Here is an 18,797-nt window from a genome sequence, read left to right on the forward strand (position 1 = left end):
GTACTGGGAGTATTTCATCAGATGTTCCAGTATGAGGTACTTTTAAAATATTCTCTTTTTTAATACAGAGAAATTAAATTATCTTATGTCCATGTATAATTTCAAGATTTGTAGAAAGAGACAGTTGAGGTAGCTTATTATTTTTATGTGAACATTTGTGTTTTCTCTCTAGTAGCAGAGCAAACTCATTGTTAATCTTAAACCACAGCAATGCAGACATGTAACAAGGGACCCGTGGTTCCTTCAGACGTTTATCTCCCATCTTTATTTTTATTCAAAACAGGAAGATAGAGTCACTGACTGTTTGGTTTCACTGTTAATTATTGATATTTTCAAACAGAATTTCTAAGATTAAATGTTATATCAGTAATACAAAATGTTCTATCAGTAATATACAGAATGTTATATCATTCTGTAACTGTTTACTGTATCTACTGCATTCACATCTTTTCCATCTAAAATGGATCTTTCTTATCATCATGGAGATATTTCGTAATATTTCTCATATAGTAACCTCACTTCCCTTCTCAGTTCTTCGTTCTTTGGAGTCTTTCCTGAGTCATTGGCATCAAGAGGAAGCTGTAAGTACAGAACTACATGGAGCTTTAAGCTATAGCAAAGTTAATGATTCGGGTGTAGTATGTACAGTTCTAGCCCTTACCATTCTTTTTCACCTTATTTTTCCCTCAGTCAGTGAAGTGTGATACACACACACGCGCGCGCGTGCACACACACACACACACGCACACGCACACACACCTTTGTATTAACACCAAACCAAAAGAGACCTCTTTGAAAGGATTTGCAGTATCTGCCTAGAGATCTGCAGTTCATAGAACCAGACAATGGCTTATAACAGAGAAAAATGATGGTTTATGGCACAACAGAGAATCATTACATGCAACTCAGAAGAACAGCCGTTAAAAGGGAGACTTAAGAGAGAATGATAGATTGACTTATGTCTAAAGATCTTTTTGAAAGCATTCTGAGAAGACAGATATTATTATCCCTAGTATTCAAACCCATTCATTCAGTCAGTCATTCAGTATATATTCATTAGATGACTACTATATGCCAAGTATTGTCTTAATTTCTGAATCCCTATTTTCATTGATCTTGCATATTAATTGATTTTTTTTTTCATAGGAACATGCTCTCATAGCATCATGGCCAGTTGATGGAAATGAATAACACTGTGAGATCAGCACTAATAAAAATAAATACCTTTATTATAATAGTTGAACAGAACAAACAATTATCAAAGGACACATTTTACCTATAGAGGAAAATGCATTAAGGAATTGAAATGACTTACATCATTAAAACAAACAGAAAGCACCAAAAGCTGGAAGTTATTGAGCATTATTTTGGTTTTTTTTTTTTTTACATATATTTTTATTTCAGAGAGGAAGGAAGAGGGAGAGAGATAGAAACATCAATGATGAGAGAGAATCATTGAGTGGCTGCCCCCTGCATGCCCTACACTGGGATTGAGCCCACAACCCAGGAATGTGCTCTGACTGGGAACTGAACTGTGACCTCTTGGTTCATAGGTTGATCTTCAACCGCTAGCCACGCCAGCTGGGCTTGAGTATTATTTTAAAGCCCATAACTTTGAATTGAACATAGAATTTTTAATACTTAAATTCAATCAGTGTATTGTTTCCACTAGAAGAATAGATATGATGATAAAATTTTAAGTACTTAATTCTGCCAAATTTCACAAATTACTGTACCGAAAGAATAGGACCCCAAATAAGAGACTTGTCTAAATTATTAATTTTTGTGAATAAAATATTAGTGGGGTATCTATCAAGATGGCATGATGCTATTTTCAAAGTAGTTTATACTTACTTATTCACTAAATTGATAATGTGGGCTTTAATTTGGGAAAATCAAAGGATTATGAAGTACTCAAATGGGAATAACAGAAAACTATTCAGAACCAAGCACTCAAGGTATAATTTGCCTTAAAATGCCTGGTAGTTCATTCGTTTACATGTCACTGGTAAATAAGTTTTAGCTGAAAGACTTTAATATGACAGGTATAAAAAAGAACAGTGAAGGGCACCTCCTTACTTGAAACTCTTTTTTTCTTTGACTTACCTCTCTGTTGCATGCACATAATTATATCCTTTCTCCGGCTTATCTCACGTTCTGTTTTGTTATAGAGCTCCTGAGTGGGGACCTGTCAGTGTGTGATTTATTGCATACCTGCAATGTTGGTGATGCTCAATGAGGCAGAGGATAATCTGTTCCCTGAGAAGAAGTTGCACATGTTTAAACGTGTTACATTTTCAGTGCAGTCCAGGGACTGGGTCTGCGCAGCCAGTGCTGTACTGACAGTACAGTTACAAGATAAGCACATAAATGGAGAATAAGCATTCAGCACCTTTTGTACTTGTTTACCATTGTCGTGACATCTAAGTGTGTGATCAGACCACCTGACTCTACAGGAGGGCATAGAGGGGGTCAAGGTGTTATTTAACTCGGATTTTGAATCACACATGGCAACTCGTGTGAACACTTTGTCAACTGTCAACTCAACAGGATAGGAATCGGAGTAAATGTACTGTTACTGGTTTTACTGTTACTAAAAGTGTATGTGCCATTAGTGAGGCATTAATGAAAGATTAAAACAAAGAGGTTTGTTTGGCTATATTAAGAAGTATCTGGCAATATAAGGAGCTGGAGTCCCATTATAGAGTAATGCCCATAATGTGGCAGATTCAGGAATGAGCTAATCATATAACAAAATTATAGGAAAAGCAAAAACTCTCAAAGAATTATTTGTATTTATTTTAAGAAATGTACGATTTGCACATGATGGTGATGTAGGAAAAGAATTACATTTTTAGCTTGTCAACAAGTACTGTGGATTATATAACATTATGAAGAATCATCTTGTCATTTGGAGATTAAATGTTGTGTGAAGTATGTTCTGATGATGCAAATTCAGTGGGGGGAAATAGAAGCCATGCCATGTCACTAGTAGTCACCTACCTAAAAATTTCAGATGTCACATATCAATGTTTTGAAAAAAGTCTTTATCAGATTTGATCCCTTTGCTCAAAAGTTTGAAGCATTTTAATGACAAGCCAGGTTTTCTGGCCCATTGAGGAATACACAGCAGGAGAAATTGTGACCATTATCCTAAGCAAGCAAGATCTTAATCCTCTGTGGCACATTCCCTCCTAGGTTAATAACTGTTCCACATATTAGAGACATATTTGAAAACCGTCATAGTTATGGAATAAAATAAATACATTACTATAAGCACGGGATATATGAAGGAAGTCCAATAGGAATCTAAATCTGAAAAAAACACACCAGGCAATTTTGAAATTTAAAACAATCTTTGAAGCACTGGATGTGAGAAAATCAATTTAGTCATAGTGAGTGTAAATGTTTGATAAATATGATAATTAGTCTTTAAGAAATAAAACCAAGAAAAGAGAAAAAGAATTCTGAAAGTCATCCTCTATTGGAAAATAAAGAGAAGGGATTTTTATAATTAACATGATAACCTTATTGATAACAATCAACATTCAAGTAGTTTGACCATAACTGTTTGATAAAGAAGTTCTTATAAAGTCAAATATGGATAAATAAGTTATATTAACTATTTAATAGAAAACATTCATGGAAGATTTGAATTGATTGAAATTAGCCAATAGGATACACAAGATTCAGCTTATGTTGTATTCATTTGTGGTATCTCTGTCTTTCTGAAGTTGCTAATCATACATCTGCGAACAAACCTGATTAGTGAGGTGGCGTGGTACCTATTTAAATCACCACAGTGTCTCTGACTCAGGATAAATAATAGCTTTGAGCAACAATAAAATGTGACTAATTGCTTTGTTCATTTGAGCACTGTAAGCAAGGGACAGAATCACTCATGGAAAATCGTGATTGGTGGAATGAATAAGTGGTAATTGCTTCACATTAAATAAACAAAAGACACCATCATATATTAATGCATTCACAGTTTATTACAGTTTAGAAAAATATTCTAATCAACACTGACAACAATTGAATAGATTCGTTGTACCCAAAGGTGCTGTTTATTAATTTATCTTAACAAAGAATGATGTGTCGAGGTAAATTAGCTTTTTCGTATTTGCCAGTTTTTGTGCTCAAACCTGAACAGGGCGCTTATTCACTTGCGCGTTGCTAAAAGTAAAATGATTTTGGATCAACATGTTATTTGGGTTTTAAGAAAAAACATTCTTGTTTTTAAATGATTTTAAAAAATAGTAAAGGGTGCTATTTGAGCTTAGTCCAACTGTCAGAAATATATCATGAATTTTCTACTTATTTTTGTCTTATATGTAAACGAGGTAATAACTGTCCCACTTAGCTTTTATGTTGTTATTTAAAATGTGATAGAATTAGGGAATCTCTTAAAATTTATAAAAAATCACTGTAATGATTGTGATGCAGGTAGTTTAGTTTAAAATGAAGTCTTTTTGAAGTATAAACAAAAGGAAGTTTTATTTGTGTCCACTCCGTTATACACACTGCATATAAATAGGACGCGGCCAAACACCCTGATGTGCCCCAAGCATATGTTCCTTTCCTTGTATTTGTCCTTTACACATGCTACTCAGAATAATCTTATGCATTTTTAATGTAACCAACATTTATATATTCAATTCATTATTATTCATTATTTATTCATAACATTGTTTACTTAATATGAGATCTAGCTTCTTAGGATTTTAAGTTCATAACACAATATCATTAACTGAAGGCACAGTGTTGTGTAGAAAGTCTCTAGAATTTGTGTCCCTGCAACTTTATAGCCATTGAACAGCAACTCTCCATCCCCCTCTTCCCAGCCCCTGGCGTCCACCATTCTATTGTCTGGGTCAATGACTGGCAGTTTAGCTGTCCTTCACTGACTGGCTGATTTCACTTCTCATACTTTCCTCCGGGTTCATCGATGTTTTCACCTAGGACAGAATTTCCTCCCTTCTTAAGGCTGAGTAATATTTCATTGTTTGCTGATACCATATTTTCTTCATCCATTAAAGGACTTGTAGATTGTTTGGACTATTTTGTGAATACACTGCAGTGAATATGGAATTGAGGATATCTTTTAAATTTTTTCACAATTTTTCAATTTTTACTGGAAGCATTTCAGCAAATTTCATAATCAACTTTTATGCCTTGTGTGATGGAATGTTCATTTTGATTTGACTAACAAATTCTCTTTTTGCGGGCTGATGAGCCAGAGGAGATAAATATAATCAGAAGGACACTCTAGTGCCAGAGGTAGCGTGTGAGCTATTTTTAAAGCAGATCTGTATCATTTTCTTATCCTTGGATCCATCTAAACCAGTGGCTGGCAAACTGCGGCTCGCGAGCCACATGCGGTTCTTTGGCCCCTTGAGTGTGGCACTTCCTAAGCCTTAGGAGTACCCTAATTAAGTTAATAACATGTACCTACCTATATAGTTTAAGTTTAAAAATTTTGGCTCTCAAAAGAAATTTCAATCGCTGTACTGTTGATATTTGACTCTGTTGACTAATGAGTTTGCCGACCACTGATCTAAACCATATAAAGTTATGTTACCTGAAGACTTCATAGGATGCATAACTCACTCCTCAGTTGATAAGATACAAAGACTATATATTTCCTTAGTCTGTTACCCTAGCATTTATTTTTTTAATATTTGTTTTTGAAAGTAGTACATAGGTCCTCCTTCCCCCCCCCCATTAACCTCTTCCAGCCTGATCCTGTCCCTCAACTCCCCCCCCAGGCTCTCTGTGTTCATGGGTTATGCATATATGCATACAAGTTCATTGGTTGATCTCTTCCCACACCCTCCCCTGCCTTCCCTCTGAGGTTCAACAGTCTGTTTATGCTTCTATGTTTCTGGGCCTATTTTTTTTATTACCCCAGCATTTAGAGCAGGGCCATGGAGTACACCAAATCAGATACCCCAAAAAGTGCAAAATAAAACAAAGCTAAAGATCTCAGAAATGTTGAATCCAACATTAATGGTGAAATCCAAAAAGTAGGAACAGTGAAGAATTCAAACATTTTGTAGTAGTGCCCCCTTACCCATGGCTTCCCTTTCCGCGGGGATTCAGTTACCTGAGGACAACTGAGGCTCAGAAATATAAAAGGGAAAACTCCAGGAATAAACAGGTCACAAGTTTTAAATCGTACGTCGTTCTAAGCAGCATGGTGAAATCGCACATCATCCAGCCCCGACCTGCAGGGCTGTGAATCCTGTTGTCCAGCAGATCCAGGCTGTAGACACTACCTGTCTGGTAGTCATTTACCTGTCAAGGTCATGTGATTGCCGTGCCATCACAGCACTTGTGTTAAAGTGACCCTTATTTTACTGAACAATGGCCCCAAAGTCTTTCCCATAGTTTGTATTACAGTATCCTATATAATAAAAAGCTAATATGCTGATTAGACTGAATAGCAGAACAACTGTCCAGACGACCTTCTGGAGGAAGCCAGGGCTGAGAGGATCAGCCAAGGCATCCAGGGCTGCGAGGGCCAAGCCCCTTGCACGAATTTCATGCATCGGGCCTCTAGTATTGTTATAATTGTTCTATTTTATTACTGGTGATTATTGTTAGTCCCTTACTGTGCCTAATTTATAAAGCAGGCTTTGTGTCAGATATGTATAGAAAACGACACAGTAAGTATAGGGTTTAGTAATATTATCTATGGTTTTAGGCATCCACTGGGGGTCTTGGAACATATGCCCCGGAGGTAAGGCGGGGCTGCTGTGTGTGATTAGCAGCAAGTGGAATCACTCATAGCCTAAATCATAGGATTTAGGACACCAGGTAAGGGTTTCAGATGGCAGAGGGTGGGGGGACTTCTCAGTTCGTCAGGTGACACTAATAGCAGTTCTGTGAGGTCGTTATTAGTGTCACCCTTCCTTACTTTACAAGTGAAGGTAAAGAAGCATAAAATGTTCACACAGTATGTCACACTAATAGGCGGTGAGTATGAAACAGGCCGTTACGGTTTAGAGCTTGCTCTTAATCACCACGTTGCTTTCTTCGCCGCCTAAAAACAAATGCTTCCCTCAGCTACTACAGTGCTTTGCAAGGATGCCGGCACATGAGTCACTAACGGATTTCTCAGGGCTTTTAGTGCAGTAGACGGGTGAGGTCCTACAAGGAGATATGGATGCCGAATGGGTGATTTGCAGGTTAAGAACCCACACTAACATCTCCATCTCCCCATATCTGTACCTGGAGAGTATGTCTCCCCTGGTGGTTCTAGTCAGTCACCAGAATAAGCCATCAGTTGGTTGCTTGGTTGATTTCTGGGACTGAATCTCAATAGTGGCCAATGATGAACACATTTACTATACACCCTTTCTATAATGAGAGGCTTGACATTTACTTCAGCTGAAAATGACTTATTGATTTTAGTGGACACGATGGGATCCTGTGAAGGGCAAATGACCAGAGCAAAGGGGGTGCTGTCAACAGGACCAAGGGTTTAGCAGAGTATATCACCTGTAGGCTCTCAGTATCAGCTGAGATCACACGGTAGTCAATCTGCTAATATTCCACTTCGTAATCATTTAAAACACAAAATGCACTAGGCTTCGGAAATGTAGGCTTGGTTCAAATAATAGAATCATGACTGTTGAAGTAATTCCTGAGTACTTTAGTTCACAGAAAGACCTAGAATCACAGGTCTCAGGATCTTCTTTCTGGCCTTCTGCAAAGAGAAAGGAGTAACTCTACAATCAGAAAAAGAAACACTTAATTCTTTTGAGTATTTGTCAACAGTGGATCTAAATGTGCGTTAATCTGGAGACTAAAACCTGCTCTTCTTTCCTTAATTACAGGGAAGGCCAAAGCACCAAGGAGCAGATGAATGGAACTCACCTCATGGTAGGACTGCTTTGACTCTAAAATAATCCATTCTTCCTTCGCAGCTCCCTAGATTCATAGTTGATAAGTACATATGCTCTACAATTGTGAAAATTCCCAGGTTGTCATTTGACCAAAGAAGTAAGGTCTATTATGAGAAAGTCCAAATGAAAACTCCTACAGCTTTTCCTCCTCCCTCTCTCCCTCCCTCCCTTCCTCCCTTCTTTCCTTCCTTCCTTCATTTTTTCTTCCTTCGTTATTTTCTTTCTTTGTATTGTTGACAGTATTACAAATGTTCCCCATTGTTCCCCTGTTTGTGTGCCTCCGCCCAGCTCCTACACCCCACCCCTGGCCTTCATGCACAATTTTATCTGTATCTGTGGGTTATGCATATATGTTCTATGGCTACTCTCTTCACCTTCTTTGGTCCAGCCCTCCCAAATCCCTCCCCTCTGACATCTGTCAGTGTGTCCCAGGCACTCATGCCTCTGGTTGTATTCTGTTCTTCAGTTTATTTTGTTCATTTGGTTCCACATATTAGTGGGATCATATGGTATTTGTCTTTCTCTGACTGGCTTATTTCGCATAAAATAATAATCTCCAGGTCCATCCTTGCTGTCAAAAAAAGGTAAGAGTTCTTTCTTTTTTATTGCCACATTGTATTTTATTGTGTAAATTTACCACAGCTTTTTTACCCAATCATCTAATGATAGGTACTTTGGCTGTTTCCAGATCTTAGCTATTATAAATAATGTTGCTATGAACATAGGGGTGCATAGATTCTTTCTTAATAGTGTTTTGAATATCTTTGGATATATTCCCAGAAGTGGATTCACTGGGTAAAAGGCAGTTCCAGTTTTAATTTTTTGAGGAAACACCTTACTGTTTTCCAAAGTGGCTGCACCAGTTTGCATTCCCACCAACAGTGAACTAGGGTTCCCTTTTCTCCATATCCTCGACTGCACTTGTTGTTTATGGATTTATTGCAGGTAGCCATTCTGGCAGGTGTGAGGTGATACCTCATTGTAGTTTTAATTTGCATCTATCTGATGATTAGTGACATTAAACATTTTTTCATATATCTGTTGGCCATCTGTATCTCATCTTTGGAGAAGTGTCTATTCGGGTCCTTTGCCCATTTTTTAAATTGGATTGTTTGACTTCCTGGTGTTGAATTGTGTAAGTTCTTTACAGTGGGGCCTTGACTTACAAGTGTCCCGACTAACGAGTTTTTTGAGATACGAGCTGTCTCTCGGCCGATTTTTTTATTTGAGTTGCAAGCTAAAATTCGGGTTATGAGCCAGCTTCAGATACCCCACTGCTAGTTGGCTCAGCGAACGCCACAGTGAACGCCACAACATCAGCCCAGCATCACGTGTCTCACGCGTTCACTTTAAGATTTGATATACGAGTAATTTGAGTTACGAGCTCCGTCACAGAACGAATTAAACTCGTAAGTCAAGGCCCCACTGTATATATTTTGCAAATTAACCCTTTATGAGGTGTATCATTGGTGAATATGTTCTCCCATACAGTGGGTTCCCTTTTCATTTTGATGTTTGTTTGTTTGTTTCTATGCAGAAGCTTTTTAGTTTGACCTACTTCCATTTGTTTATTTTTTCCTTTATTTCCCTTGACCTAGGAGATGTATTGATGAAAATTCTGTTACGTGAAATGTCTCATATTTTGCTGCCTATGTTTTCTTCTAGGATTTTTATAGTTTCATGACTTACATTTAAGTATTTTATCCATTTAAGTTTTTTCTTGTGTATGGGGTAAATTGGTGGTCTAGTTTCATTTTTTTTTTGCATGTACCTTCCCAATTTTCCCAACACTTCTTATTGAATAGACTATCTTGACTCCATTGTAGCTCTTGCCTCCTTGTCAAATATTAATGGTCTGTCAATGTGTTGGTTGATTTCTGGGCTCTCTAGTCTGTTCCTGGAAGCATCCCTATTTCCAAACTTGGTGGTGTTAAAAGAGCACACACTCTGGAATCCAGCTACTCAGGTGAAAATCACATTTCTACCACCGAAATGCTTTGTGACCTTGCACACATCTCTGAATCATTTTGGAGTTTAATTTTTATATAAGCACTTAATGTTATAATATGTATTTCATAGAATTGCTATCTATTTTGTAGAACTCATAATAATGTCTGGCACATCATAATTATAAGTGTTTGATCACTCAATCAAAAATAATAGCACAACTTTGGGAAATTCAAGAACATTTATTTAACTATGTAAAAATTTTAACAGAAGAAATAAATACTCCTTCCACATTCCCTTTTAGTTATCAGTTACTTCTGAAGGATGCAGTTGATGGGCCTTTGAAAATAAGAGTGAATTATCAGGTTACCAAAAGATAACTGGTTTCTGCCATATTAATAGAGTAACTGGTTATCAAGCTGGCTTTGAAATTTTGAGGTAGTCACTCCACAATACTAGGTGCATCTCTGCATATAATTTTTTGTACAAATAAAACAAGAAGTCAAATGCTTGGTAGACTTTTCGGAAACATAAAGGCAAAAGGTATCATATGTAACACTTCTCTGACTACATATGCTCTGTGGATGATAATGAGATACAGTGTGTACAGCCCTACTGTCTATCCATTGAAACCCCATTGGCCTAGTGTTGCATAAGTACCTTCTGTGGAGACAGGTTTGGCGTCACTCCATGACAAAGCCCATTACAAGAGTCACAGTGATGCCCCCCATGGATTGGGGGTCAGGGAGAGTTGCTGTGCTATCTTAGCAATTAAGTATTTTCCCTTTAAGAAATTGTTCTTCCCTTGATCCTGGACAATGGCATAAACTAAAATGTATAACCATGGAAGGTGAGATAATCATCCAACCTGAATTACACATGGTGATTAGAATCATTACATTCTATTAGCAAGGAGCTTCGCCAGCCAGCAGCACTTTATCGTGAAGTCAGGCTGTGCATATGAGATGATTTCAAGCACGTCCAGACAGGTATAAGCAATTTATGTTAGTCGATGATTCACACTCACAGCTTGACTGTGATGTCCTCCTTGTCTCCACTCAAAGTACATACATGACCTCATGAGTAATCTCTGTGACCACTGGTCCGATGAGAAACGGATAAGACTACACCAGCAAAAAATGCACAAGGACAGCATTGCCATCCCACTGTCGCCCAATTCTAAATTACGGTGACAAAATAAAACCTCTCAGTAGTCAGAACCTCAATTGGCACAATCACAGTTTCCATTTTACCTCAGCAGAGAGAAGACCTCAGGTGAGGTGTCCATGAATAATGCTTTGATGGATAATCCGGCATTTAGAAAAAATAAAAATGTGTGGATTAAAAAGAAGTTTGGGAAGACATATATTAATGAACCTCCTAATTTGGGACAGGATATTAGAATATTTGTGTTTCATGTGGATGCGCAGCAAAAGTCAAAGCAGAGAGGGCTTGTAATAAGGCAAGATGGGCAAGATTATTCATTCTGGGGTGTAGGTCAGCCTTCTTCCGCAGGGAACATAGAAATGGGATCCTGGCTACAGGGCTGGAACCAGTGCCAAGTCTCAAAAATATGGCCCCTTCCTTGCTAAGCTGATCTGGTTATGCCGCTGCTCGTTCTCTGTACCATGAGCCTGAGAACCAGTCATGGAGCTGGTGGATGATGGTCATATAGGAATCTTTCCATCATGAAGAGGACAGAGGTTTATTTGCACCAATGTAGACAGCTGTTAGGGATTTTACTGCCTTCCATGGCCCTACGGTTTTCCACCTTACTTTTGTGAATGCCATACTTAGCTTCGGCAGTCCACCAATACTGCTCTGGGTAGGAACTTAACTTACTACAAGGAAAGAGAAAAAGGCAATTCCTTGATCTCAGACAGCAGTAGTTTCACCCACAAAGAGTACCCTAAGCATTTTAGAAATATTGCATATTTAGTATTGAATCCACATCATCAAATTATGTGGGAATTTACTTGTCTTTATCAGAGCATTTTTCATTATGGGCACAGAGGACAATTGTAATAAGCAAATTATCTGCAAAAGGGACAAACATGTTCCTGGCTATCAAAAAAGCAGTCGCACATCCAAATCTGATGCTCAGATTACGGTGATACACTTGTCAAAGCACTATTCAATTATGTCATGACGGGGAGGTGGGTTTCATATTTTAATTTTAATGGAGATTGGATATTTGAATCCTGTAGACATGCGTCTGAGTTTAATAACCATCAAATGCATGTTCAGAATGAAGGGCCGAGTCAATTATTTTTCCAAAAGTAATAATTAAGTGAGTTTTAAATACAGAAGAAGAAGAATGGAACAACTCATGAATATTCTATGTTTCCAAAATTAATCACAAGTCAACTTCCTGGTTTATATTTGTGAAATCATTATTATGTGATTTGTAGATGCTGAAGAGTTACAAATTAGTGAGTGATAATAACTTTTGGAAAGCCAGAACAACTAAGGGACCTTAATAAGCTGTGTCATACCTCTCTGAGTGACCTCACCTGTTACACCTGAACTTGCACTTTTCTGAAAGAGATCCTTTTCCATAGATGACATTATATGTGGAACAAATCATAAAACACTAAAATGATATAAGCAAAATTTGCTATTTTGTACTTTTAGAGTAGTAAAGTAGTACTTAAATGTTGCTTATTGTTTTCTGCAATATAAAATTCTTTATTCTTTGATATTAGTGTAGTTCCAAATGATTTGGTATGTTTCAAACACCTGAAAAAGAATATAAATAGGTTAAACGGAAACAAGTTTTCCTGCCCAGCCTCCCCACGAGCACCAAGTCCCCTCAGTACTCAGGTACCACTGCATGTTGATGTCACCCACTGGTTATGTGCAAGGAAGAGGTGGGGTGATGGAAAGGAGCCGGGGGAGAGAATAATTACAATCCAGCACAGTCCACAGTCAAAGAAACAGGGAGTGGATGTTTGGGATCTGAGAGCAGATTGCGCTTCAGGAGACACAGCAACTAGAATGTGCTATATTCTTGCCAAGGTCTGTAGGAATGTTAACCCTGTTTCACCATGAGGGGGCAGGGAACATGCTATTACCCGTGAAGCTAAAGAAAATCTTAGTGATAAAAAGAAAGGGGCACCTATTTTTCTATTGAAATTCAGAATATTTAATAAGTGAGTTGTGATTTTAGAGATGTTAATGATAAGGGCAGTGGCTACAAGTAAGTTTTTGCTAAACAAACATAGGGCATAAAAGCCAGGATCTGATATGATGTAGTATGGTATCGCCTCATTCCAACCTGGAATGTTGGCTTTCCTTTATTCATTCTTAAGCCTACTTATCCATGCCTCTATTATCCCATGCATTCAACAAAAATTCAATAAATTTTATAGAACTATATGTCAAAGGCTATACGGTAGACAAAATCAATAAGAGTTCTTGTGTTCAAGAAAATTTCAATTTCCTGTGGGGAGTTAGGAGAACAAACAATAATACAGTGGAGGAAATTTCAAATAAGAATGAATTTGATGTCATGGGAATGGATAGCAAATACTTCCACATTGCTGAAGTATAACGTATGTAGGTGAGGAATGGCAGTAATTGAGATCGTAAAAATGGTTAGGAAGTATTGATCAGGAATGTACTAATATATAATGCTAATATATATATATATATATATATTATTTATTTAATAATTAATGAGAAAATATTGGAGGGTCTTTGAAAGGTCATTTTACTGACGATGGGGATGCATATATCTTTTCAAATTAGTGGCTTTGTTTTCTTTGGATAAATACTCAGAAGTAAAATTGTTGGATCACTTGGTAGTTCTGTCTTCTAAATTTCTGAGGAATCTCTTGTACTGTTTTCCGCAGTGGCTGCGCTAGTTCCATTTTCACCAGCAGTGCACAAGGGTTTCCTTTTTCCATGCCCCCATCATCACTTGTTATCTCTTGTCTTCTTGATGATAAGCCAGTCTAACAGGTGTGAGGTGATGTCATTTGGTTTGGTTTTCACTTCCCTGTTGATTAATGATGCTGAGCCTCTTCTCATGTACCTGTTGATCGTCTGTCTACCTTCTTGGGAAAAATGTGCATTTAAATCATCTCATTTTTTAATCAATTGTCGTGGAGTTGTATGAGGTTTTTTTTGTTTTGTTTGTGTTGTGTGTTTTTTTGTATGAGTTTTTTTATAGCTTTTGGATGTTAGTCCCTTATCAGATAATTCATTTGCAGTGATTTTTATCCTATTCAGTAGGCTGCCTTTTCATTTTGTTGATGATTTCCTTTGCTGTATAGAAGCTTTATATTAAAGTTTTATTCTTCATTTCCACTCTTTGAAAATCTGTCCAGGAAGGCATTGCTGTTTTTTTCCTCATTCAAATCACTCTTGTTCATCTAAGACTCAAGCATAAGGGGAAAGAGGGAACTAAACTAGATAACTGTGACCCGCTCTCTTTGAAAAAGATTAATGCAGCCAAATTCCTTCTGATCTTAATTGAGGTATAATTTAGAACGCATTCTTGTGTGGCACCATCCATCATATGCCTGGAAGATAGGAAAATAAGTAAGTAATTAAAAACATGTTTATTATGTTATGTAACTTCTTGTTCCATTATCTTTAGAAGAGTTGCTAAAAGGGGGGAAGGATTTGTCTTTCTAGTTTGAAGAAGTTTATGTGAGTAAAAGAGCACGTTATAATGAAAGTCCTGGCAAGTGTTTCCTTGAGCAATCTAAGGTCAATTCACCGAAAAGAGAAAACCCACTGTTCACTTGTGTGTCCCCCAGGATGAGGACAGGCACTCGCTGATCTCTGTTGACTTGGCCACACATGCTGCTAAACATTTTTGCAAGCATTTTCTGAATTCATGAACACGGGAACTACTTAAGATATATGTTATTGTCTCAATCTTTCAAAAGAGAGAACACATTTTTCATCATTGTTATTTGCTCTCAGCCACTCAGCTAGTACGCAGGAGCTAGAATTTGAACTTAAGTTATTCTGAATTCCGTGCCATGTCTAATGGACAAATAAAAATGCAAAATGTGCCGAAACCGGTTTGGCTCAGTGGATAGAGCGTCGGCCTGCGGACTGAAAGGTCCCAGGTTCGATTCAGGTCAAGGGCATGTACCTACCTGGGTTGTGGGCACATCCCCATTAGGAGTTGTGCAGGAGGCAGCTGATCGATGTTTCTAACTCTCTATCTCTCTCCCTTCCTCTCTGTAAAAAATCAATAAAATATTTTAAAGAATGCAAAATGTGATTTAGAAGGTAATTCCCTATGCAGATGATATTTAAAAATTTTCCCTCTATATCTACAAATCTGTCATGTTTCTCTCTCTGATATCCCTTTAAGGTTCTGTTCTTTACTTTGGGTCCTTATTTGGTCACTTCCATTTACTCTAAGATTCTGCTTAATTATGTTTTTCTCTTCTCACCTACATTTACAGCCTCTCCCTTTCACTGGATCCTCCTTTTCACTGAAAAGCCGATTGATGTTTGAAAATATATTTAAAATGAAAATAGCAAATGGCAACATATTACCTGACTGAAATTTTCTAACTACTCCATAATCGCCTTCTGTTTCAGCCATTTTCTCTACTGTGTGGTCAGCTTCCCACTTCCAGGATACCCTGGACATTTGGGAATGTGGCTTCTCCTTGCAATATTTAAATAAAACTAGGGCCTTCTCTTTGATCAAATATACATTGAATTGTTCAAATCCTATTCTTATTTGGCCCATATAAAGCATTTGAAACCATTGACCGCTTAATTTCTTGAAATTATTTTCTCTTCGGCTTCTTTGCCACCAGTATTCTTCCTTGGTCTTTGCTCCTCTCTCTGATTCTTTTCTTTTCTTTTTATTGAATTTATGGGCTAACATTAGTTAGTAGAATTTTATGGGTCTCGGGTTTACAATTCTACAACACATCATGTATGTATTGTATTGTGTGTTCACCACCCAAGGCAAGTCTCCTTCCGTCACCATTGATCCCCCTTTGCTTTCTTCTTTCTCTGATTCTCATGCATTAAATATTCTCTTTTTCAGGCCATATGTTAACACAGGGTACTAATAAATCATAGTCCAATTTTAAGTTTTAATAATTTAAGCATTATAAATACTTTCCATTGAAAAATTGTGAGTTTATATTTCTTTTAAATTTATTATATTTTGTGAATTTTAAATATTAAAATTGAAATTTTTAAGTTACTCTAAATTAAAGAAAAGTCAGTACTCACTGAGACAAAAAAAAAATACACAATTAAAAATTTATTATTTGAAGTAGATAAAACTAAGGTCCATTCCCTCTGATTAAAGCTGGAAATGATGACAAGTACCATTAAATCAGCCCATCTCCAAATATTGATGGGATTGCTTGGACACCCCTGTCAGGAACCATCCAGGCATATAAAAATCAACGTGGTTCAAATCCTGCTTAGTGGTTTCTTCATTATACCAGTTTTCTTCACATCGGTTTCCCTTATTTCAAATGATAGAATTTAATTATCTCAGTGAGAAACTTTCATTTCCTTCAACATTAACATCCAATAAGCCACAAGTTCTTAGAATTCCTCCCTTTACACTATTGTGTATTTCACCTCCTTTCTGTCAGTAATTCTAATGCTTTAATTCAAACTCATAATAGATTGTCAATATTATTCAATAGGCTTTAAACTAGTCTTATAACTTTCCAATACCACGGTATAAAATGTGAAGAGGAGAATATTGAGTGCACACACATGCAATTTGTAGACTCTCACCTTAAGGTAGGACCTAGGAGGTCAGAGTAAACCAATGCTTCAGCTAGACAAGAGGAGTCGATTTTTAAAGATCACATTTTTAGAAGGATTAGTTACATTGATCAGATGTTCATTAGTGGTCCCATTGGGCTCTCGAAGGCTTCATTGATAGACCTGTAATGGCACTTTATTGTACTTGGAATGCTTACCTAACTTTATTCACCACTGTCAAAATTTCTTCAGAGGGGAGCTTATTTTACTTTATTTTGTTTTTGCATTTGATTTTTACTCAATTAATGAAAATCCAAAAGCATAAAACATCAGTAGCTATTAAAAGTTTAATAGCTAGAAACATACCAAGGCACACATGGAAAAGAACAGTAGAGAGTCAACTCACACAGCTTGTGAGCAGTTGAGCATCATGTGATCACACTCACATTCCTGGGAAATCATGATATGGCAGATGGTCCTCCCCAAAGATTAGAGGAGAGCAATATGTTTTATTCCTACCACCCTATGTAATACTTATGCTTCTATAGCTATTGAACAAATAATGGTTCAAAAATGAATGGAGAAACCAATGAATATAAACATTAATGAGGGAACAAACCAATGCATCCCAAAATATGGTTAGTAAATATTCTCAATGCCATCTTGGCCACAAGATCACTTACTTACATAGCACTTTTCACTGAGTTCAATACGACACATTCTGTGTGCACCATCCATGATACAAGCTGCTTTTAGTACTTTCTTGACTCATGAAAATAAAATATATTTTTAAATTTTATTTTGTTATTGACAGTATTATAGATGTCTCCCATTTTCTTCGCTTTTGTCCCTCTCTATCCAACCACTGCCCCTCCCCAGACCTTCCTCATGCTATTGTCTGTGTCCATGGGTTATGCTTATATGTTCTTTGGTTAATATCGCCAGTGGCTTTTATAAAGAGCATATAAATATGTTACTTAAGATAGAAGATGTTTATTCTCTGTCTTATGTTAGGAAGAATGGGACACCTCAATATTTAAGTAAACTTTTCCACAGAATTAGAATGAAATCATTAGGAAAAGAAAATGGAGCTTAACATGTTGCACGTAGTCCCAACAATGAACTCTGACGCTGTTTTTATTTGAGTGCCTGGGCACAGCCCTCTTTCTGGGTGGTAGTGTGATTGATGGCTTGCGTGGTAGACCTCCCAGTACCCAACTCAGCCAGTCATGCAGCTAGAAATAAAGATAAACTCAGGAATCTAGTTCGTTCTGTGACCTTCACTGGTAATGAATCTTGTAGGCTCATTAGTTGCAATTTGAAGCATTTTAAAATTAATTGCCTTTAGTTTAATGAAGTTTTTGCTTGCTTGGAAATCAGAAAAAAGTGGTAAATACCTCAATGAACTCCTTAACAATTGTTTATTACAATCTAGCTGTGACCTTGAAGAGGTTGTTTTTGGTTTTTTTTCCCCAATTGTAATGTTATGTATTATATAGAATACATAGGAGGGGTTTATTTTAGTGTTTGCAACCATTCTTTATACATTAGAAACATTATTATACTTGCAGTCATGTATAATTCACTAAAATATGTTAAAAAAAAAACTCTTCCAAAATTGCTTTTGCTCAATTCATGATTTTAATGTCTTGTTTGGCCAGTTTATTCAGCCAAATGATTCCCATATTGTTCTTGGCACAAAAGCAGCCCTCCTACACTAATGCACCATTATTTTTTAGAATATCATGTATACACTAGAGGCCTGATGCCCAAAATTCACGCAGTAGTAGGCCTTCATTCCCCCAGCTGCCGGCACCAGCTTCCCTCTGGCACCCGGGACCCGGCTCCCCTCCGGCCGCTGGCAGGCACCCAGAATCCGGGCTTCCCTTGCAGCCCCAGTCGTCCGGAAGGACGTCCAGTCTACTTAGCATATTACGCTTTTATGATTATAGATATGCTTTACAAGAACATGAATTGAAACCAACATCACACTGGAAAATATTTATGAAATGTAGTGTTAAACAGAAGAATAATTTACCCTGAGGGAAACTGGAATTTTTAATTTTTGTATTTTGAACTTCTGTTTTTACCTGGGTATAAAACAGGTCAAAACATTTGTTCATTGGGTCAATCTGATAGTGTGTATAAATAAAAAATATTTAATTATGTATAAATAAAAAATATATAGTCACATAATCATTCTCATTCAGAGTCCATGTGTCTTAGGAG

General features: G+C 37.1%; 1 long non-coding RNA gene across 1 annotated transcript in view; it reads left to right on the plus strand.

Annotated features, from left to right (window-relative positions):
• The window catches only part of LOC118672681, a 48,405-nt gene that overhangs the window by 7,175 nt on the left and 22,433 nt on the right, over window positions 1–18,797 (plus strand). The window contains exon 2 of the long non-coding RNA XR_004973175.1: window positions 7,842–7,887. This is a non-coding gene — a long non-coding RNA (uncharacterized LOC118672681). The remainder of the gene's footprint in view (window positions 1–7,841; window positions 7,888–18,797) is intronic.

Source organism: Myotis myotis, unplaced genomic scaffold (assembly GCF_014108235.1).
Source record: "Myotis myotis isolate mMyoMyo1 unplaced genomic scaffold, mMyoMyo1.p scaffold_m19_p_18, whole genome shotgun sequence".
NCBI lineage: Eukaryota > Metazoa > Chordata > Mammalia > Chiroptera > Vespertilionidae > Myotis > Myotis myotis.